The following is a 23,144-nucleotide window of genomic DNA, read 5'->3' on the forward strand; positions in this document are numbered from 1 at the left end:
TTTTTTTTTGCAGCATAGGTTGGACTCAAGTTGAAGTACCCTCCTGACAACCTTTGACCCTCAGTGAAACTTGGTTTAAATTGCTTCGTAAAGATGCAGTGTCTGCTCTCCGCCAGCAGGTGGCAGCAGTCCAGCGTGCTGACTGTCAGCAGCAAGAGAAATGAGTTTTCATTTGATTCCGTCATGCCGGGATAAAGAGAAAACTGTTGCCTCTCTGGTGAATAATAAATGCTTTAAAAAACAAACAAAAAAAATCTTTATGCCTCAAATCAACTCAGTTTCAAATTCTCCTGGACTGAAGTATTTTTTATACCTGCATGGTATTTATGTTGAATTTCTTTCCGTTTTTTTCTTTGTGTGAATTTATTTGCTGTTATTGCCTGACACTTTGCTGCTGTTGCACCGAAATTTCACCATTGTGGGACAATTAAGCATATTTCTATCAATTCTATAATTCAAAACACGTATTTCTTTGTTTTAGGGTTAAGAGGTAAACTTGCATTTTGACTCCAGCTCATCCTGGTGGTGACTTTGTAGCAGGAGCTGCAGACTGAGCTTCCCCGCCACGCCTCACCTGCAGGACACTGTAGCTCCTCTGCTCTCCTCCCCCTCCTCCTTCCATCCTTCCTCCGTTCTCCCCCTCCTCGCTCTTCTCTCCATCTTTCCTCAGCAACAGCCACACCCAGCGCCCAGCTCTGCAGCCTGGGAGCTTCTCTCTGTTCGCAGTAGAGAAGGGTGAAACGGCCACATTCAGAGCTCTGCAGCACCCAGTCTGCATGCATTGATGCATGCATCTGTTGCACATCTGCTGCCAAGTGATGCTGCGCGAGTTTTAATCGGGATTCCCCTCCTTGCGCGCCTATTGGAGGCTTTACGGTATCTGAATTTGCAAGAGGGCTGGTCCTGCGGGCCCTCAGAGCTCATTGTGACTGCAGCTCCACTCACACATACATAAGGGTGTTAGTGTCAGAGCCGCTCAGCAGCTTAACCCTGCAGGTAAGGCACGAACCGCATTGTTTATGGTTTTTAATAGAAATGAAGACATTTTACTGGCGCAAACCTGCGGCTGTTGGGAGTTTGGCGCTTTTTAGCGCGGCGCTGTCTGGGAGATGGAAAAGTTTGTGAAGCAGCAGCGTGGAGTAATGTTGCTGAATTTGCGTCATGTGCCGCTCTGTGGATTCATTATCAGATCTGATTTGTTTGTTCGCATCTCTAAATCTGTTTTCTGACTAACACGGAGCTTTAAAATCTTTGAACTGGTTGTGATTCGGTGCCGCTGCTGCTGCTGCTGCTGCCTCTTTTGTTCTGGTCCACGCCTGCAAGGTGCTGAAAGCCGCTGGCCGGTGTTGGATCTCCCTGCAACATGCAACGTCTGCTGCAGCAAATCAATCCGCTTTCTGCGGGGCACAGAAGGGAATTTATCAAGGATGAATGAAAATGTGTTCATGTTTGTGCTCATGATCTAAAAAGCTGCTGCCAGCGGCCATCTGCACTGGCCCTGCCCAGGAATCCTACCTGCAGCAGGCAGGAGGCTGCATTGCTTCAGATGAACAGGCTGAAGGCATCATCCGTCATTTCTTCCGTTTTTAGGATTTATGTGTCTTGGCCCTTTCTGGTGAAGAACCCAATGGACCTAGGAAAACTTGGCTCTTTATATCACCCTGAATCCGCCGTCGCCATGGTGAAACATTGTAGTGGTGATTTTATGCTGTGTTTTCAGCTATACTTGCAGTAAAAAATGGTTCTATATTGCGTTTGGTGCTGAATACACATAAAAAAACAAACAACTTTTATATAAAAATATATAAAGGTTTGAAAACCATTTAGGAATTTCAGAAATATGAATTTTTAATTCAGTTGGAGTATCATCAAGACATAAATAAAAAGAACTCCATCTCCAGTGTCGTTTGCATCAAGCTAACATTAGCTTTACAGGACTGCTAGCTGCTACAGAAAATTGTAAAAATTAATTTAAAGTAATTTTACACTTACTAGACAATGTCAGAAATGCAAATAAAAATATCTGCGTCTTACCTATGTTTACGTACGGGCTAGCGTTAGCTCAACAACACAGCTAGCTGTGGGAGGAAGTTAGAAAAATTGCTGTTTCAAACACTAAAGTTTTCAACTGAAAAGATATTTGCTGTAGCATAATTTTTGAGATTACACATAAAAAAACAACACTGGTGAAACTGAATCTGCTCTTTTTGTTCGTATGAAGCTAATTTTAACAAGATAGCACCGCTAGCTGCTACAGAAAATTGAAGAGGTGGTAGTTTAGAACCCCCATTTCTGACCAATTATTTTTCCTCTTAAGTGCTGTTTATGACCAAGACAGAAATAAAAAGAAATCATAAGACAAGAGTTTTGTATTCATCATTGCATCTCTAGAATACAATGAAATTGAAGTGGCACCCTTAGTGATAAATAGATAAAGTCTTGATCAGTCGTAGTTAAATCTCCTCTTCTTAATAGTTTTGATCTCTTAGCTAGCATTAGCACTGTCTGGAACACAGCAAAATGCTACAAGAAGTCCAAAAAAGTTGATGTTTAAACTTTTAATGCTGTTATTCTAGTTTATCTACTAACTAACATTGGCACTGCAGCACAGTAAGCTAACAGTGTTTCTCAACCTTTTTCGGGCCAGCGCCCCCCCAGCCTTTATCCAGGTCCCTCACCGCCCCCCACCAAAAAATTTGTAGGCTACTTTGCACTGACAATTATTTTATTATTAATGTTACTATCATTATTGTAGATGTTTTGAATCGGCACACCGATTATGTTTTCCCGTACACTTCAGCGCGCCTTACGCTCCTTCACCTCGCGCACATAACGAGGTAAATGTAGCGAGTTTTGCACTAAACGTATCAGCGTCTGGAGGAGGGGGATGGGTGGGGGGGAGGCGAGCGTATGTTTCTACGCTCCTACATGGGGGGGCGCCGATTTATGTTTTCGCATCCACCTGAATAATGTTGCGCTACTGCCCATCATACTTCAACAATATTATTTTACCTTTTATCTGGAAATAGTGTCTGTTTATTCTTGCCATACTGTATTAATTATTGCTCTAAAGGTCTTGCCATAACCAGTTTATTCCTCCGTATTTACTTTAGTTTCTTAGTTTATTCTTGCATTTTGTTCTTCATTCATTTCCATTTAGTTTTTTTTGATTAGTTTTATCCTCTCTTGGTTTATTGCTACGTCCACTTTAGTTTCTTTCCTGTTGCTAAATCATTATCATTTATTGACCATCAGTAATCTCATCACCTGCTGCGCCGCCTAATCATCATGTTTATCATCATGTGTTGATTTTTCACTGTTCAGCGTCGGATTCTCTATTTTTATGCCATAATTCACATCTAGTTCGTCGCTCCGTTTTGCCCGCTTCTCATGTTTCAGAATTTTGCGCAATGTGCGCGTCTTTTTTTTTTTTTAACTCCCTAAGGTGCAGGGCGGTCGGGAAACATATCGATGGGGAAAAGGCAGAATGACATAAACCTTTTAAAACAACGGAAACAATTTCGGTATTCTGATTATTGAAATATAAAAGTGTTGTGGTACCGTTGTTCCCTCAAACCCGTTTCATGTCGGACCACTTGCAGCACCGTGTTAACACTATAAAATGAACGCTCTCTATCGTGGTATCACCCATGGAGGGATTTCTTTATTTAAATGGGTTCATTTTTCAGAGGGATACACAGTGAGGGTACCGTGATTTTAGTAAATACATGTTTGTAAGAGCGATTTTCTGTTGTCCTTCCATGGAAGTGGGCAGCTTTCAAATGGAAATAAAACACTTTTTAATATAAATTGCTGCTTTGACATGATCACAGAACTGCAAAAACATATGTAGCTACATAAATACCAGACAAAGTGAATCACAGCAGCGTCATCAGACGGTGTAACGCTGAACTGATGCGGAGCTGCGCCATGAAGCTACAAACACTGAATAGAAGAAGAGCTGCCATCGATACAGCTGCAGCCAAGCATGATTTAATGTTACACAATACAGTTTTATCAAGTTGCTCAAAGTCTAAACTGGCATTGTTGTGTATTTAAAGTGTAAAGTTTACCTTCGACCAAACGCCCCCCAAAGGCACCCCAGCGCCCCCCTTTGTAAAAATGTCCGCCAGCGCCCCCTGCCGTCCTCTGAACGCCCCCTGGGGGGCGGTACCGCCCACCTTGAGAACCGCTATGCTAGAGGAAGTCCGGGTCAAGGCTAGGTAGCTGAGTTAGCATAAAGGAGACGCTTCACTGTGCTAGCTTTGTTTAAAGGACTATTTTAGCTGCTTCATGCAGCAACGGTTCACAACTTTCCCCTCCAGGACACAATCTAATGAAGATGAATTATTAGTTTTAATCTGTGGGAAATATTTTAAGGGGGGAAATTCTAAAAAAAGAAATCAGATACGAGTACAAGCTTTATCGAACAGCACTGTATGCAAAATGGGAAAGACATGCATTCATTAATACTAATGCTGCATGGCAGGAACTGGGAATGAACTCTGTACTCTTGACTACTTTCCCCATGTAACAGAGATTAAATGTTTCTCAACCAAATGGAAGCTAAGGTCATTAGCTCAGCAGGCTAGCTGTGTATCAAGTTGTAGCCACAGCCCTCCTCCCATCACACCAGATTGGGCTAAGTCTAATCGCTAGTGGGAGTAATTGAAATGACCCTAATCAGCACCAGCAGGTTCAGTCCACCTCCTACCTCCAGGGGTTTCTGTGTGGATGTTATTGACCCGAACATGTCGATGTGACGCCTCATGTCGGCCGTGGAGCGCTCACATGCAGCGAAACTGAGGTTACTGGAGTTGCTGGTGGGAGGGTTTTGGTGCCGCAGTGTAAGGTTGTGTGTCGGTCTCCTGCTGCTCTGTCTTTCTGAGGCTGTTTGGGCCTCAGGTGCCTAATGGGAGGTGGCAGAACTGTGCTTCAGGAGGTGATTAAGTCCTGACTGAGAGAGCAGTTTAATCCAATGTGGAGACGTCAGAGGAGCCAAACGGCACCCTGACCTGGATAACCCTCCACCTGCTTAAAGGGGATCTAAAGTTCACATTTTGCTCATTTTTATATTTCCGTTTGGGTTTCTACTGCTTCTAAAAAAAAACTAAAAAAAAAACATCCAGCTGAGTTTTAGGTTTGGCAGTAACTTCATGTTTTTTTGGTATCTGGAAAAATGAGCCATTTCCAAAACCTCCGAAATGTAATGTCACACATTGGCAGGCGCTGATTTGTGATGCTGCCCGTTACCTAGCAACTCCAGTGAAGCCCAGAGTTTGGGCTTCACTGGAGTTTGGTCAGCTGGTTTTCCCACTGTGTGCGCTATACAACGGCTGCTGGAAAAGACAAGTGTTTTGTCATCAACTTACCATCCAGAAACCACTTGCTGCATTCTTGTCGGTTGTGCAGGAGGCTCCACTTTTGCTCTTCAAAGATGTTGAGACGTATAATTGCTCATCTGTTTGCAGCCATTTTCACCTGCGAGTGTAAATGTTGGTGGGAGGGTGGGGTGGTGGGGGAGTGGCCAGCAGCAGCTTATTTGGATTTAAAGTGACAGGAGGCCACAAAACAGCTCAAAATAGGCAGAGCTGATCAGACTGAAATTTCATTATCTAAGAATAATTTTGTGCAAAAAAAAATGTGATTAACATAATTTGCAGCCCTCTGACCTGCCCTAACATATTCAGGGATTCATGAAAGGTCATGTTTAAGGTCAGCATCTCTAAACGTAACCATAAACACATGAATATTGGTAATAAAACCGACTGATATCCAAGATGAGTCTAACCCTGAATGTGCCATGTCCTTATCTGGCGCGAGGCTCCACCCTGTGACCTGCTGGCTTCCAGCACAGCCTCTCTAATCAGTCATCCACACTCTGGCTGCACCATGGCTGACTGGCGGCCACTTTCCCCAAACCAGCCCTGACAACTGGCATCACATTTCATTCCTCATGGATGATGACACTCTCCGACAGAAAGGACTCCCTTTCTTTCTCAATATTCTCCCAGGCATTCCCGATCTCGATGGCGCTTTTTCTTCTTTTTTTTTTTAGCCTTGTTAGGTAATTGGCGAGCTCCTGCAGCTGCTTGTACATGAGACGCTGCAGAACAGAGAGCAAGTCTCCTGAGAGTGGAAGGCCTGGCCTGGCTGGACTCCAGGAAGCTCCAAACGATGGCCGCGGTTCCTCAAAAACTTGCTTTCTTGTTTTGGAGAAAAGCCCTCTGTGTTCACGCCGAGCTATAACAGGAAGTTTATGTGTCTCCATCGATGTGAGGTAATTGCGTATCATTCGGTTTACACACTCTGTGATTTCACAGCCCTAATTGAAGCAGAGAGCTGCCAGCAACCGGCTGCTGACATCTGATGGTTAATGTGCTGCTGGCGCCTGCAGCTGTACATACACTTTGTCACTTCCCCGACCGCAAACTTCACTGTACTTTTAGATCAGAGGAACATTTTCTGAATGTTTTGCTAATAAAAAACCCTTTCAGTCCAATGCTTCTAAGTAAAAATCCGTCTGGGCCAGATTAGTCCACTTGTGGGAAGCATGGTGGTGGTGGCGTCATGCTATGGGGGAGATTTTCCTCATGTCGGCGCTAAATACAGGAAAGAAATGTGGAAAAAAACCTGTTGGAGGAAACCTGTTGGTTTCATTTTTAACTTTATTTAAAAATGAAACCTTTTCCTTCCACTTTGGAGTTATGTGGGACTTTGTGTTCTTTAAACTCATAAAACCCCCCAAAAAACCATTGAATATATGTGGTTAAATCCTGACATGATGTGGAAAAGTTTCCTACAATGTACTTCATGTACAGTCAGTTTTGAAGGGACAGTTTATGGTTGAATTTCCATCTTTTGGATCTTAACCAGTAAAAAAACAATGGCTCTGTTTCAGTATAAAACCATAACTATGGATGTGCCGTAGTAATAATAATATTCTGTATATAGTTTTAAAATAACCCAAACTGATGTGCTGTATGAGCCTTTGTTGCTTTCTTGTGCTTTTTTTTTCCCACAGCCCCATTCTTCATTTTGTTTCCATGTCTTCCCGTGTTTTTCCATGTAGCCTGTGGTTTTGTAGATTCCTCCTGGGAGTCATAACTTTCCTCCCCTCAACATGTCCATCAAACCCTGAGCTATTTTGGGCCTCTTGTGACCAAGTGGGAAGAAACCGCGAATGAGCCGGGGCCGTTTCCTGCGTGGGCCGCGGACACGGCGTTAGCCTAGCGCTCAGTTATCGGCTAAGCTACGCGGGGTTATGGTTTCCAGATGTGAAAGCCAAACATCTGGGCTGTTTTCCTCCTCATCCTTTGACAAACAGTGGATTGGCAGCTTCTTTGCTCCAACACATAGAGCGGTGTGTCCTGGGGGACTCAGTGAGGCTCTTTGTAGCAGTCCAGCTAGGACCGAGTGGTTAGCAGCTTTCCTTGGCATCTCGGTGTTTGAGGAGAACCGTGGAATTAAATCCCACAGGGATGCGGGGCTAAATTGCTTTTCATGGCTGGAAGCTTTAACATGTCCTGACTGTGTTAGCGTGCATGGCTGAGTGCATCTGCTGGTCAGGGGCGACTTTTAGGATGAATGGGATTCCCAGAATCATGGGAACTTCGGGCATGGCCCTGAGTGAAACATGGAAACGGATGGAGGTGGATCAGTGTCTAGGATGGCACATGAAGACTTCTTACTGAGAACTCATCTGATACTGAGGCTGTGAGTTAAATATAAAGGATGAAAAATATAGGATTTGGTTTGAAAGTAACCTAAAAACCACTTTCTGACCACAGATGGACCGACCATCAGCTCATTGGTGTACTAACGCTTTTCTACATGTTTGAGATGCAGAGGTTAATCCTTTACTGTGTTATGTTGAAACACGACTCCGACAGGTTAATATGACAACACTGTTCCAGAATCTAATTTTCAATGAGTTTATGATGAATATTTCTGTATTCGGATAGAAAATTGACAAAGAAAACCGTCAAACTTGTTTTCATTTTGGGCACAGGCCAGTGGATTCCAGAATTTGTTTTTCACATCAATCAATCCTTTCAAGATTTCTTTTTTTTTTGTAATTTTTTGCACTAAATTACCAATTAAATATTTGCAAGGAATTTTACAGTGTTTGCACTTGTACAATGATACAATTGGTTTTTTATTACTCACATATAATCAACAACAGACTAGAACGTGACATCAAGTAGCAGAGGCAGAAGTGTAGATGTAAAATATACTGCCACCTGCAGGTGGGAGTTGGCATCACTTGACATCAATGTTTTTTGTCTATTTTTCTGGAAAATTTTCAATTGGCTCACAAAAAAATGACATGATTTGTTGATTTTATGTGAATTTCCACGAGCATACAGATAAAAACCACTTTGATTAATAAAATAATAATAAAGCACACAACTGTTATCTTGAAGGTGCCACTTATGCGTATATCTGGAGTCTATAGAGTCACATAAACAGCTCTGGCTTTAGGCAGTGGGGTAGAGTATAAAGTCTTTTTGCATTCTGTCTTAGTCTTCATCCATACTGATCTCAATCAGGTAAAACCCATCAGTCGGGTTGTTTTCTTTTTGATCAGCTGTAACTGATGATCAGCAGGACTAACATCTCTGTTGACAAATGCCTGTAAAAATGGCTGATCTCTCGATTTTTTTTCCCCATTTTTGTTTTCTTGTTGGACACCTTTTGTTTTCAGGCGCTCATCTTGTGTCGTATGTGACGGACTAATTAAAAGAGGAGACTGTTGGTCTTGTCCTCCTCTGCTCTGATTTAACAAGCCTCCTCCAGCCCGGATGGACGGGCCGTAATGAGTTGTTTGGAAGCAGTGACGGTGCCCACGGCTTTATTGGGGCCATCGAGGGGCCCCCCTCACCATGGGAACGTCTGCCATGGAAACCAGCCCCTGAAAGGAATGACCCCTTCCAGTACCACTGTGTGGATCTCTGTGTTGCTAGAGACAAGCGTTCTTTTCTTTACAGTTTGACCTGGAAATACACAGAGTAAAACTAAACCTTTGACCTCTTGCAACATCAAATTCCTCTGATTGGTGCTTCTACGCTCAAAATCCTTCCGTGAACAATCTCAGATGTTTGGTTTCTGGCATCAAGATTATGATTAATGCCAAGCAGAAGTGAGAAATATAGTGAATTTTCCACCTCAGATCCCCTCATTGAACCAGCCAGCATAAATCTGGGTAAGAAAAGCAGCTTCTGGTTTTTATTTTAGAGCACTAGCAGATGTCACGGGTGTAGAAAGTGTCATTTAACTCCAAAATGAGTTTGATTAGTCAAAGATTTCAAGATTTAAAATTCAAATTCATTAACTGGGTTTTCATGAATGCATGGCAAAAAAAAGTTAACTTTAATTTTTAAAAACTTTTTACGCATTTAAGAGCGCATTTAGTAGAGTAGCGGTAAACACTCAACACTTGAGAGTTTTTGTGTTTCTGCCATGCCCCTACCCTTCCTGGAAGTTTCCACATGACTCGATGTTTTGCTAGTTTTGCATGTGCATGAATGCGTTTTAATTCGATTACAGTTGGTCATTTTCCCGTGTCAGGCAGGAAAACCATCGAGATCTCTTCACGGTTGGCTGAGCTCAAGGCATGGGGGATTGAACGCAGCAGATTTACCTCGCTGCCGACACCCGCACTGCGTTGCAAGTCCAAACATGTCTGACGTGAAGTTCAAAGCCGAGATGGAGTTCGCCCTGATGTTATCTCAGAGTCTGTCCTGTCTGCAGCAGCTCTAGACCTGATTGACATCTCAGACTTGTTTACCTGCTGTTCTGGCTCTAAGGTAACATCCAGACTGAAGCAGGGGTGGAATCACCGGAGTGAGGTTCAATCCTCAGCTTCCTCTGGTTTCCAGTTATTGGTTTGAACCTTGAGCTCACCTATATCCACCGCAGGAAAGCGTGAGGAGCCGAGGGCCACCTGTGGATCTGTGGGGCCCCATTCAGATGCTAATCTGACGCCATCTGCTTCTTTAGCTCACAGGACGGTTTATGTTGCGGCACTTCCCTCTGAACATGGATCATTAATGAAAGGATCCACAGAGCGTTCCTCTTCCATCCAGCCCAGAAAGCCCTCAGTAGCAGGTCTGTTCTTCTGCTTGACCCCTCCATCACCAGTCAAAGGACCCTCCACCAGAGGACTAAATCATTGCCAGGGCGGTTTGTCGAGGGTTGCTCCAAACCGCCGACTGATCAAATGAAGCAGATGTGATTTACACAAAACTTCTGACTTGGAGTCTGGCTCCCACTCAAGTAGGAGTGGGAACTCTTCTCAGGCTTGTTTTCTGCCTGGCTGCACCTCAGTGAGTGTCTGTGTAGGTTTGGATGACATAACAGAGCAATTTCTGGCAACAACTGCTGGAACCCGTTTTGGTGTTTGGCTATAACCAGCTGAATGAAGCCAAACTGTGGTTTTCATCAGTCAAAGGAGACTACTACAGGAACTCTGTGGTTTTTATTAGCTAATTTTAGCCAGCAGTGAACCTAATGACACTTTCCAATGTTCTGAAGCTTGTATTGATACTTTTTTTATTTTATTAATTTAGGGAACTGCAGTGTCTTCAGTAATCTATATAGTTTTCTATCCAGGTGCTGATTAAAAGAAACCAAAAGTTTAAGAGTCTCAACAGGATTTGGAGCTGTTTTTGTGTTCACAAGGTGATTCTTCAAAAACAAGGATCCATTTTGTTTTAAATCTGCTTATTTGCATCGTCCGCACAAGCAGAAGGATGGAAATCTGGATTTGGTGACCTTAGACGAGGTTATGTTTTACTAGGCGGCTGTTTTAGGCTCTCAACTACATGCAGACGAACACAGTACATTTTTGTAAACAATTGAGAAAAAATATGCATCCAAAGAAAGCGCTACAGTAGGCATGTCGGTATAAACACTGCCACAGAAGAACACCAAATGGTGCCAAGTCATCTTTTCAAACAAGACGCACGGGAACATGAAACCGGCGATTTGGAATGTTTCCACTCTGGGATCCGAATTCAGAAACGCCAAATCTGTGTGAACGCACAGCTTGAACGACAAAACACCTTAACAGATGCAAATAATTTTTTTGTGTGTGGATGAGGGATTAGACAAATAAAAGTTAATTAGAAAAAAATATGTTCTGATATAAAAACTGAGCCAACGGCTGATGCAATATTAATATTGCTGTTACTCCTGATAACTGATTTTTACCAATATTTTCTCTTCCTACCTTCCTACCGCCAACATTGCTTCTCTGCTTCAGTTAAACAAGTCGGCTTTATTTATGGGACGTTAATGCTGATATCGTGCATCCAAAGATGAAACGATACACAAGGATTTAAAATAATGTTCAACTCCTATGAAGTGTTTATGTAAATTAATTAAGCCCACAGATGGAACGATCTGAAGATTAGGGGTGAAGAACATTTATGATTAAAATAGACAGAGACCGCATGAAAAAATGTTTATTTATTCATAGCCAGATGGGTTTTTTTCTGATTGTTCAGTAAAACCAGTTTAGACATAAATAAAGAGAAAGTGTAAATAACTATGACTGATGTAAGGTTTCTCTGCTTTGATGACAACGTCTCCCTCCGCTCCGTCAGTACAGAGCTGATATAAACAGGGAAGTCGGTCCTCTCTGATTCCCACCGCTAACTGGTTTCAGCCCTGTGGTTCTCCAACCAGGAGGATTTTTACCGGCGGTAGCTCAGGGTTCTCCAGCTCTGCTATTTCCCGCGCTTGGCGGCATCCCCGTCAACACACACACAAACCAGAGCTGGAGCTATCCGAGAGTCGCTTTAATCTGCTGCCACATCAGAGTCATGAAAACGCAGCACGCCGGGTCTGGTCGAGCCTGCTCTGCATCATTCTGTCTGCATGTTTCTGCTTTGGCGTCTGGCCTGGCTGTGTGCAGCCAAAGAGACAGACGCAGTCGGTCAGACGGTGTCGGTCTGGAGCAACGGAGGGAACGCTGACGTGTGCGTCGACGGGGACGCCGCAGCGCAGGAACCACCTGGCTCAGACTGGGTCAGCGCTTTTCTGCCCATGAATAATGAAGGACAGGCTGATGGGACCGGGTCTGATGCCAGCACGATTTCAGGCTCAACTTTATTCACCAAAGACATGTGACAAGACTAACATCACATTTAAAAAAAAAAAATCAGCTTTTGAGAAACATTTGGAACGATAAAAAATGTTTGAAAAACCAAAGTTTTTCTAAAGATGCTAATCACTGCCGGAGTTCAGGAGCATCATCTCATTTAAACAAGAAAAGCTTCTTGTTTAAATGAGACGACTCTAATCTTCTATATGAATTCATAGCAGTAAACGAAAAAAGCATTGTGTTTTTCCTCTAAAGTGAATTTAAGTGAATTTTTTAAACATTTTCAGTGTGAGATTATGCCGCTCCTGCAGTCGCCCAGGAAAATATCAACTTATTTTTAGATGTGAAGGTTGCTGGAGTCACATTTTGTCCTTCCTTCTACGAAACCTTGTGAGGTAAAGATGCTTATCTCTAAAGAAAACATAGCTGCCTGTCTGCAGATTGATAACGGTCACATGAAAACACTTGAAAGAGTGCAGACAGATGAGATCAAAAATAGAACCTTGAGAGAGAAAACCCCGGCATTCTTGACTTGAAAGGTATCCAGCGGGTGTGGTAGTATCGTGGCGTGGGTTAGAATTCAAAAACTGTAATCTGAAAGTTTCTGGGGAAATGAAGGAAAAGGTCAAAGTTCCAGTTACTTCTGGTGACGTAAACGTTGGCTTTATTCATGAAAACATAAGTACAGTGGCGCAAAAAGTGGGTGTGCAGGGTATGCAACGCAGCACCAGAGGGGGCGCCAAAACCCCGTCTGGAGGGGGGCGGCGCGCCGATGATGTTTTTCCATACACTTCAGCGCGCCTTACGCTCCTTCACCTCGCGCACACAAAGAGGTAAATGGGCTGGCCGGCCGGGGCGGGGGATGGGCGAGTGAGCGTTGCTCCTTCACCCTGATGTTCCTTTCCTGGGGGGGCGATCTATGTTTTCGGATCCACCTGAATAATGTGTAGTTGCGCCACTGCGTAAGTAGCTTGGGTAATTTCAGGGCTGTGAAACGAAGGAGTTTGTCGTCCATTACTGGTGTTTGTGGACGTCGTTTGTGTCTCCAGTTTACGAGCGTGGCAAAAACACAATTTGGTCAGGAAAAATTTTATTAAAATATTTAACATATTAAAATCTATGTGATAAATTTCTCAAAACTTTAAGAATTTCCAGAGAAAGTTTCCATTTAGTAATTTTTCGCCCCTTCGCAGTACTCCTTTATTATTTTTTTTCTTCTTTTTAAGGCAATTCTTGGTTTGTTAAAATAAATGACAAACTGTCACACTTGTTACTTTTTTCATTAGATGGCAAACAATATGAAATGAAAACAGACACTGTCCACTCCAGCTTTGTTGTCGACTAATTACATTTCCGAATCCCCGTTTCCTACGCCACACTTCGTCATCGCCGTCCTTGGGCCTCTTTTTGTCTAACTTTATTAACAAATTGAACCGTATCTGTGGTGATGTAGCTTATTGTCATGGAAACAAAGTGCTGCTGTTGCAGTGTACACCTGCAGCCTGCTCTGCACTCTGTGAACTATTGGCAGCATTTTGGAATCTTTTTTTTTTTTTTTTTCCCCTACACACACATATCCATTAAATTTCCATATTCTCAAAGGAAGCGGCTAAGTGAGGTGGACACTGATAAGTTTCTGCTCAGATTGAGCCTCAGACCCAAAGCATTCGGGTTCCAGAGGATAATCCTTCCAAATCTTTTTCGTTTCATGTTCTGCAGCGGGACGTAAAGGCAGATCTGAGTTTACAGCAGGCCACAGCCGTAATCAGACAGACATGTCCTGAGCTGCAGCTGGCTCCAAGCATGGAAACGTCAAACTAAGTTACTGGTGAGTGACCTCACCCTCCAGTCGCTCAAGCACAGGAAGTCGTTGCAGTCCAACCTGGACTTTTTGCTCAATGAGAGCATCAATAAATATTGGAGTTTAGTGCAGCTTAGTGATATAAAATTCATGTTTTTAAGTAAGTGATGTCTTGAAGTAACATATTTGTAAGACGGCGTATTAAAGCGCTTGCTAGTAGAAAAGCAAGAGTAAATTTGTGCCAAAAAAACCCCTGAAATGTTGAGATTAATCTCAGAATTTCCAAAAGAAAACTTGGAAATGTATCAGATTCAAAAGTTGAAAAATTTTGATTATTGACATTCCAAAATAACTTTTTTCTAGAAAATTTAAGAGATTAATCTCAAAATTTCAAAAAAAAAATTTCTTGCAAATATTTTACTTGGGAGCCCTGAAATTTACTTTTAAAAAAAATTCTCAAAATTGCAGGTTTGTTTTATGGAAATGTACTCCTCATTTTTTTCTTTTCTATCTATAATGGCCCTAATATGCCGTTGGTTATTTCACACGAGTGTTTGTCAAGAGCAATTTGTGTTTGTGGCGCTATAAATGTTCTGCCATGCAGTTACTGTCCTGCAGAACTATTATCACCTAAAAATAAGTAATATATATTTTTTAAATCACAATTTTTATCGTGATCACAATATTACCACAAAATATCGCACAAAACTCTAAGTCCACATCAGCCCCCCCTATTGGTCGCTGTTAACAACGTGGCCGTCCATCCTCAACTCGTCCTGTTCTGTCGATAGATGTGAGGAGATTATAACATGTCCATCCTCTGAGGGATTCAGGATGTGTCCATCCCCCTCCTTCCTCCATCTAGCTGCTCACGCTGACCACAATATTGCTGTATCACTTACAGTAATAGCCGGCACTCAGAGTACTCCACGGTGAAAAGCCTCACTGAGAAGCTTCCTGTCCACACAGGAAATCTGGTCAAACTATGACCTCCTGTGTTTGCCGTTTAAGAGGCCTTCTGTTTGCCACGATTGATTGGTTGTTTCCCTGCATGATCACTTAGCCTGCAGATCATTGTTAAAGGATTGCAGTGCTGTCTTTTATCTCAATATGTCATGTCCCTCAGTTCATTTGTAGAAAACCTTTTCGTCACACTAATTTCGATGCCTGAGCATGTTTTCAGATGATTATTTTATGTATTAAAGTAATTGACTCTTAAACCTTAAAAACTGCTTCTGCCACACTTTGTGGGATAAACAGCCATCAAGACAGACATCGCTGTGGCGGAACTTTGACCCGGTTTTCTTTGTATCATTTTAATTTAGCCACATTGTAGATTTCTTGGGAATGAACATCCTGTAAAAAAAAGAAAAAGAATTCAGTCCAGTTTAAAGCAGACATGATGCTTTTAAATCCTTCATTTCCACAGTCTAATTATTCAGCAGTGGTCTATATAAAGCTGAACTGTGACTTTTGGTCTGAATTGCTGGTTCTTGTGGCTCCTTTTTGACCCTCGGTCTGACAGCAACTCGTTTTGATGCTGTCCCATCAAATGCAAACTGTTTATGTAATAAAATCATTAAAAACTGGCAGTCAGTTCTGCCTCAAGAAGCTAACAGCTAGCACCCTGCGCTAACTGTAGCTGAAGGCACGATGCTACTGCTAGCAAATCGATAGCCAAAACTGCCTTTTAAATTTTCTCATGGTATTATTGTCTGATATTGAAATTAGATTATCTGAAGCATAGAAGTGTTTTTAAAAAGCATAAGCAGATTATTTGCAGGCTTGAGGAAATGGGTGATTTAATTTAAAATGTCATTAAAACACTGGTTAAATAGACTGAAATGCTAAAGAAGCTGCAAATATTGAACATAGTCAGAGGTAAACAAGTCTAACCTGTAGCTTTGAGTTCAATAAAAACATGGCTGTCAGCCATACAAACACACCAGCAGCAGTAACACATTAGATGAAACGAGTTATAGTTTAAGCTATAAAAATATCTATTGATTTTATAACTGGGTAACTTATATTTCTATATCCCACCTGTTATCATGATGCTGCACAAAAATAACTTACATGAATGCGAAATGATTGGAAACGAGACATGGTTCAGTTTGAAGTTTTAAGATAAAGCTTTCGTTTGGTTTAAAACCTTTAAAATGATATGCCGGACAGCGTGGTGTGCATTTTGCAAAAGGATATTTTTGTATTCATAAAAAAAATACAATTATTGTTTTAAATTGCAGAGATAACCCTTTCTTTAAAAACCAAAATACAGTTGTAAACATCAGCATTTATTTCTGACTCAATACCTAGGCAACCAATATGGCTTTTTTAATCAGTCAACCTCAGTTTGTCAGTCTTTTAACATTACTTAAAGAATAGAACAACAGAAAACTCCCATTATTCTTCCCAATAAGCATACTTATTGGGAATAACAGGAACGGCAGGAGGGATGAGGCGTTAGGGTCAGGTTGGTATGATGCAACTCAACACATGTTGTATCCCCACATGATGGATACAGGCAGATGGTGTTACCAGTAGACATTTTTACTTTTTGATGGTAAAGAAAAAAAGGGAACTGATTGTATGGTCTGACTATTATTTATAGAGGCCGGGGTCCACACCCATACAGTAGAAGGATTAAAGTTTTTCAGTGTTGTGCTGCGCATGAGGAATAAACCCATTAGCAAAGACCTTTTAGACCAAAGCTATGTGAAATAGAACATATCTTCTTGGTTCCTCGTGGAAACGGTATAACTGAGCTGTTTGTCAATATCAGATATCACTTTAACTAGTTTGCTTATTGTAGTCTGAGTTAGTGCTTAATCTTTCAGACATTTCCCATGAAGCCAAAAATTGAATAATTGGTCTCAAAACAATAGGAAAATGTCAATAATTGCCGTTTCATAAAACATAAATGGTTGATGGTTTCCCTGCCAACAGAAATGAAATGAAAACATTGTGTTGCCACCTGAACCCGGCATAATCAATGTGATTACACCGTATGGAACAAAAATGCAAAAATATTCACTAATAATTGCACATATGATGACCAATTAGAGCACAAAGTGGTTTTTATGCCATTGGGGAATTAACAAAGAGCTCCGGATGTTTGGCTAACGGTGTCCTTGGGTTACATAAACGATCCTCTCAGAGATAAATGGGCGAAAACACACAGAGCTCTTGTTTGGTAGCAGCTGAGGATCCGCTCTCCATAAAACATGGCCGACAAAACACAAGACATTCATCGTGAGGGTGGTGCTTACTATTCTCCCCCCATCAAACTGAGCCAAACATCAACTTGTGCTCCCAATCGTCCTGCCATGACTCACTGTGGAAGGATTGGGAGGAAAAGTGCTGACTTGATGGTTCTGGAGGCTTCGCCATGCAGCGCCTGAATGACTGCTGGCTGCGTCCCAGAGAGGAGAGTGTTTATTGTTTACCGGTGTCAACGCTCCACTGCGTGTTGGCATGTCGTGCCGTTGACCTGCCATGCCAGGCTGTGGGCTTTTCCTGACGTATTTCGTCAAGCGAGCATTGGGCGGCGTGTTGATTTCCATCCTCGCTGCAGCTGGCCTCTGCTGTCTGTGATGGATTCCAGAAACTCCTGCTCTTCCTTCTGCGACACGAGTTTCTCCTCCAAACTTTAGACACGTGGCACTGCGTCGTTTGATTCAGGAAAAAAACCTTTCCAGCTAATATTCAGTTCAGTTTGATTGAATTAATCTTGATGTTAGGCTGGTTCTCTGTAGCGGATTTAGGATCTGACCACTGCTGCCCGGATCTTAGTGCTTCCTGTGAAGGTGCTAATTGAAAACAGATGGCACGTGGAAGCATAGTTCAGATTAGCCAATAATAGGAAGGGATTTAGAATCAGGGATGTCGTTGGTGCAAATTACCTTTTCTCACAGGTAGCCTCACCTTTTAATATGTTTTTTTTTTCTTTTTTTACTGCATTTACCCCAAAAATTAGACTAGATTTATAGGTACTGTAAACTGCTATAATGGTTTAGCATATCAAGTTTACTCTCAAAAGAGCTTTACAGTTATGGGTAGCTTCCTCTAACGAGAGATTTGGGACTCCACTCCAAACTTTGACCAGTCTGGAATTTTCTCTGGCATTTTATGTAAGAAACTTTAAAAAACAAAAACTTTACAAAAAAGTGTCCCAGGATTACTTTTAATTTGGTGATTTTTAACCATAGCAAATAGTTTGGAAACCACTGATTTACAAAAAAAAGCAATATTTGACAATACTTCCATTGTATAATATTACATATTTGTAATAGAGTTTCTTTAAAGTCTATAGTTAATGGAAGTTCAGACTCTCAACCTTTTTTTAAGAACATTTTGTCATTCTGTTAGGAAAACTATTTGATATCAACACAGATTCCATTTTTCAGAAAGTCATTTTCTCCAGTTATAAATGATTTTTTGACTTTGTAATATTTGAGTGCAGGTAAAATTAACAGTGAACGTCGTGTTCAAATGTGTTCACTTCTTCAAATTACTGTACCTTTATTAACTCATAATTGTCACTTCTGAGCTTTCAAAGGGGGTAAACAAACTTTCAGATTTCTAGATTTTTATTATAAGGAGTTCAAATCTTAGAGAAATAAACGACAGGTAGCATAAGAGTCTTGTGTCTAAAGAAATCTCTGGATAATAATATCCATCACATTTTTTTAGGTTTACTTGTAATTTTTCCATATCTCGTACGGCAGCCTGTTTCAGTTCAGAGCTGGTTGTAGGGATGACTTCAAAGCACCAGGCTACACCCTGTGGTTAGCGTAAAGTCAGACACACCGCCTGGCAGACTGCTAATATATATACAACACTCTGTAAATCTAAGCCTGGCACACGCCCTCCCACGTGCGCAATCCCATTGAAGTTCATCATACAGACACGTTTCCTTGGAGTCACTGCGTCCCTCCGTCATACTGCACAGCGCTGAGCCTCTTCACTTCCTTCCTATTTCTGCCATTTTTTCTTCAAAACTATTTTAAACAGGCCTCTCAGGCATATTTCACATATGAGGAATTTCCTGTGTTCTGCTTTTATCGGAGAGGAACGACGGTCCAGAAGTAACACGCAGCAGGCCGTCTTCAGCCTGGAAGTGTTGGAGGATCAGACATGCATATGTTTGACTGATGAAATGATATGAACACCCAGAAGGACGTGAGGAAAAATGACTTCCAATCCATACCATTGACTATTTTGTCCATTTAGACATTTCAGGCAATTTGTCACGATTTAGATTTTTGCCAGCTGGTCTTTCGCATTGTGTGATGCTCACTTTTGACTAATGGACCGCCTGTTATTTGCTCTCAGCAGTAATTGCAAACTAAAAAAGCAGCACTTTCATAAACCACTTAGTCTTTTTTTTTTTTTTTTTTACGCTCTTGGGAGCTTTTCACAAACTGTTGCAGACGTCCCCCTTGAACAATAATGAATAGCACGGCTGTCATTGTGCCTTTCAGAGATAATTGCGACAACATAATGAAATCAACTGTTTCTTTTCCGTAAATATTAAGACCAAGAGAGTTAAGCTTGTCTGTAATTTTACAGTCAAAGTAAATAATGTGCAAAACTCTTTATTAATACTAATTCTGTCATAATAAAAAAAATTATATTTATACAGCCTTTTTGTGAGCAATGTGTACATAAATTATGGCAAGATTTTTGAGGATGAATAATAGTTTTTGAATCAAACATATAAACTCTGTTTAATTATTTGGTTTTGTACACCATTGTTCGTAATCGAGCCTGCACAGAAGATGTAAGTTGAAAATTAAAGGGTGCCAAGGACAGATACCGGAGGTACTCCACAAGTCTACTGAGTAATTAATGATGCACAATTTAGCGTGAGAGTAATGGTGAGGTTTTATTAGCAGTAGCTGTTAATATCTTTCTATAAACATTAACTATGCCTGTGTATTATCAGTTTTTAGCCAAACAAGCCTGTATTCAGTTTATAAAACACTTCAAACTTGTAGTGTGAAGAAAGAACGTTAAATGTCTTTGAGACTTTTGCTTAGTTTGATAAGAACCTTTGTATGATTGATAAAGTGAATAAAACAATATTTCTATGAGTATTTCATAGTGTTATCATTTGCATAAAATTGATAATGGTTCTCTGTTATTCTAAATCAGATGAACTCAGAAGTGGAGTTTAAATGAAGAGTAAAGGGTACCAAGGACACACACCTGAGGTACTCCACAAGTCAGCTTAGTTTTTGATGACAGTAGTTTTAAGGGTTTTCAGTTTTAAAAGTAAAGCTCCCACAATATGTCAGCTTTCTTTCCCTGACACTGTGTCTTCTGCAAGTAACTCTTCTAAATAAGTTGGAGGATTGAACAAAAAATCATATTTCAACTAATAAATGTTAACATATAAAATAAAACTGATTTTAAGATTGGTACTTAGCAAGTGGGTCACAAAGCAAACCCTTCATGTGAAAAGTCGTTCAAAATAAATAACATGTTTTTGTTGTTTAGCTCATTCTTTCAGTTTTACCATCTAGCAACATGATAGTTTTCTCTAAGACGTCTCAGTGAAAAATATTTATCTTGGAAAAGCTATTTAACTTCACCAAAGCCGTTGGAGATATTTAGTTACTCTAGCTGTGACTGAAAGGAGGATTTTTGGATTTTGAAACGTTTTGTGATGAATTGCAGCAAAATCAAACAGTTTTGGGTCATCTTCTAAAATTCTGTCCCAAACATTCATAAAGCTAAGCAACAAACAGCAAGAAATATGAGGGAAAATATTATTTGTCAGTTAATAATAAATAGTTTGCCCATGGTTTAAATAGATTTTGAGTGAAAACGCATGACCTTCCTGTACTTTGATGAAAGACCATAACTGATGAGAATATTTGCCTCCTGTGTGATCTGGGTATTTTCTAAGCTTTGAACAACGCAGTGCAGATCTGGCTAACTCAGTCTCTCAAGTATTAATTAAATCTAGCTTGCTTTAAACAAGCAAGCAGTCAGATGAAGGTATTTTTTCCATCCATTTCTGACCAAAACGACTAGCAATAGATTTTGTGCTGCTGTCCTGTTTAAATGCATTGATCCAGTCCCCATCCTGCCTGCCAGTACGGGAGATTACAAGCTTCCAGTCTGGGTGACAGCATTAGTACAGGGCCAACTTTAAGCCTTGCAGTCAAACACACTGCAGAGAAGCCAACCTCTGCTGTTAGAGAACACAACATAACATTAAAGTTTGTCTCAATTACATCTAATTAAGACGTAAAGCAGGTTAAAATGTAATGAACTTAATTGAACCAGCTTTCTAAGCTCATTAAATTAAATACTTTTGTACCAGAGCACATTGTTTTTGGTCATGATTATACCCAATCATTAACTTTTATAAGTGGATGATTGATAAAACATAGCTGTGACCTGGTGGTTAGACCATGTAACCCACTGTGTTTTTCACACTATAAGGCACCTAAAAACCTTCAATTTCCTCAAAAGCCGACTGTGCGCCTTATAATCCAGTGCGCCTTATATATGAACCAATATTGAGCCACAACAGGTCTAGCAACTACGGTAAGCAGCCGCTGACTTCATTTTCCCCCGTAGAAAGAAGAAGTGCGCAGTGCATGCTGGGATAGTTGTCAGAATGCTGGTTTATTAATAAAGTTTGATAATACATTTAAAGCCAGGGGGGGCGGAGGGAAAGAGAGACAGAGACTGCAGGTGGCAGCGTGTCGGTTGGTCTGTGTTACCCAGAAAGCCGTTGGGCACAATATCGCAACACTAACACCGTGAGTGAAACAATGACTGGGACAGCCTACTATATAAAATACTCGGGGAACACTTCTTTACAAATGTGGATGTGTAATAATAGAGTACGGAACAAATCGGCAACCCAAACTGAAGCGGATATTCTACCGCATTATATATGAAAAAAGTTTTAAAATAGGCCATTCATTGAAGGTGCGCCTTATAGTGCAGAAAATACGGTACTCGTTTTGGACATTTAATGAGTTTAAATGTTTTCTGGCTTAGAAAACTGGAAAAAGAGCTCAAGTATGTTTGTTTTTCCATCCATACATCATCCATCATCCATCCATCCAACCAATGGTTTATCCGTCCATATATCCATCCATCCACCCATTAAAATGGTTCATCCATTCATTCATCCATCCATCCATTAAAATGGTTCTTCCATACAATTGGTTTATCTGTCCATCTATCCTTTTTTCCATCCATCTACAAAACCAATGGTTCATCCATCCATCCATCCATTGTTTGTGGTATTAGCAGGTATTTAACCTCTGACCTCTGTGAACAGGACAGGGAGTTGTGTAGATGTGGTTGTTACTTTGACTTGAAGGATTCGTTTTAGTCTCTGTGGTTTCTGTCCGGCTCAGTGAAACTCATCTGGAGCTAAAGCTGCATTTTCAGACAGCCTGCCTGAGTCATGGTTCATCAGGTGAGGTTTGGTGACAGCTGGACAGGCTTTGTTTCGTCTTCACAGCAGTCCTCCGTCCTGCCTGAATACAGAATGAGGTGCAGTATTAGTCAGCACCTTTCTGTGTTCCTGTAGAGCAGATGAAGCGTAATGTGTTGCCCTTCACAGAGCGGCGCTTGTATTTCAGCCTCTACAGCACTCTCCAGTAAGACTTCTGGACATTTCTATTGATTGGTTGTTTGGAGAATTTAGGCTGTGGGATCAGACGCCGAAAATGTTCTGATGTGCAGGAAAATGAGCCGGCCCAAATCTGGATGACAGGATCATCATACGTGGATGTCAGGGGATGATCTAGTCAGCTAATCCAGATCACAGAGGGTTGGGTTCCAGCCAGGGCCAGACTTTCCTCTCCAACTCATCCCCAGCACATCAGCAGCTGGCCTTGACCTGCAGGTCTACTCTGTTTGTTGACAGTCCTGTTACGTTCTGGCAGATTAGCATTAGCACTGTTAGCATCTGCTGGTTGGAGATTAGATGTTAGCTGCCACGTTTTACTTTCCATCTGGTCTTGATGTCTAATCGGCAGAGACGGGCAGCGGCCCAGAAGATGTCGGGACAGAAACCAGATTTTCTGTTTCTCTCAATACCTTCACATTTCGTCTCATTTTTCTAAAACGGTGGCATCTGACTCTCACCGTTTTAAACTTGTGCGTTCTTTAACCTCCATGCTGACAGCTTGATTATAGTCTCTCACCAATGGCTGTTTCTGACAAGCTAATAGAGGATGTGAAGGAGCAGGTTGGCCA

The 23,144-nt window shown here is 41.3% G+C and overlaps 1 protein-coding gene across 8 annotated transcripts in view; it reads left to right on the top strand.

Moving 5' to 3' along the window:
* Positions 1-655: 655 nt before the first annotated feature.
* LOC103473437 (uncharacterized) overlaps positions 656-23,144 on the top strand; it is a 57,274-nt gene continuing 34,785 nt past the window's right edge. For 4 of the 8 annotated variants that reach the window (XM_081614916.1, XM_081614945.1, XM_081614925.1 and 1 more), the window contains exon 1: positions 659-996. The gene's annotated coding sequence lies outside the window, so the exon portion shown is untranslated. Of the gene's footprint in view, positions 997-23,144 lie in introns of all 8 variants that reach the window. The other 4 variants (XM_081614947.1, XM_081614933.1, XM_081614940.1 and 1 more) reach the window with 4 other exon arrangements.

This window comes from Poecilia reticulata, chromosome 2, assembly GCF_904066995.2.
Source record: "Poecilia reticulata chromosome 2, P_reticulata-male-v2, whole genome shotgun sequence".
NCBI classification, from domain to species: Eukaryota; Metazoa; Chordata; class Actinopteri; order Cyprinodontiformes; family Poeciliidae; genus Poecilia; species Poecilia reticulata.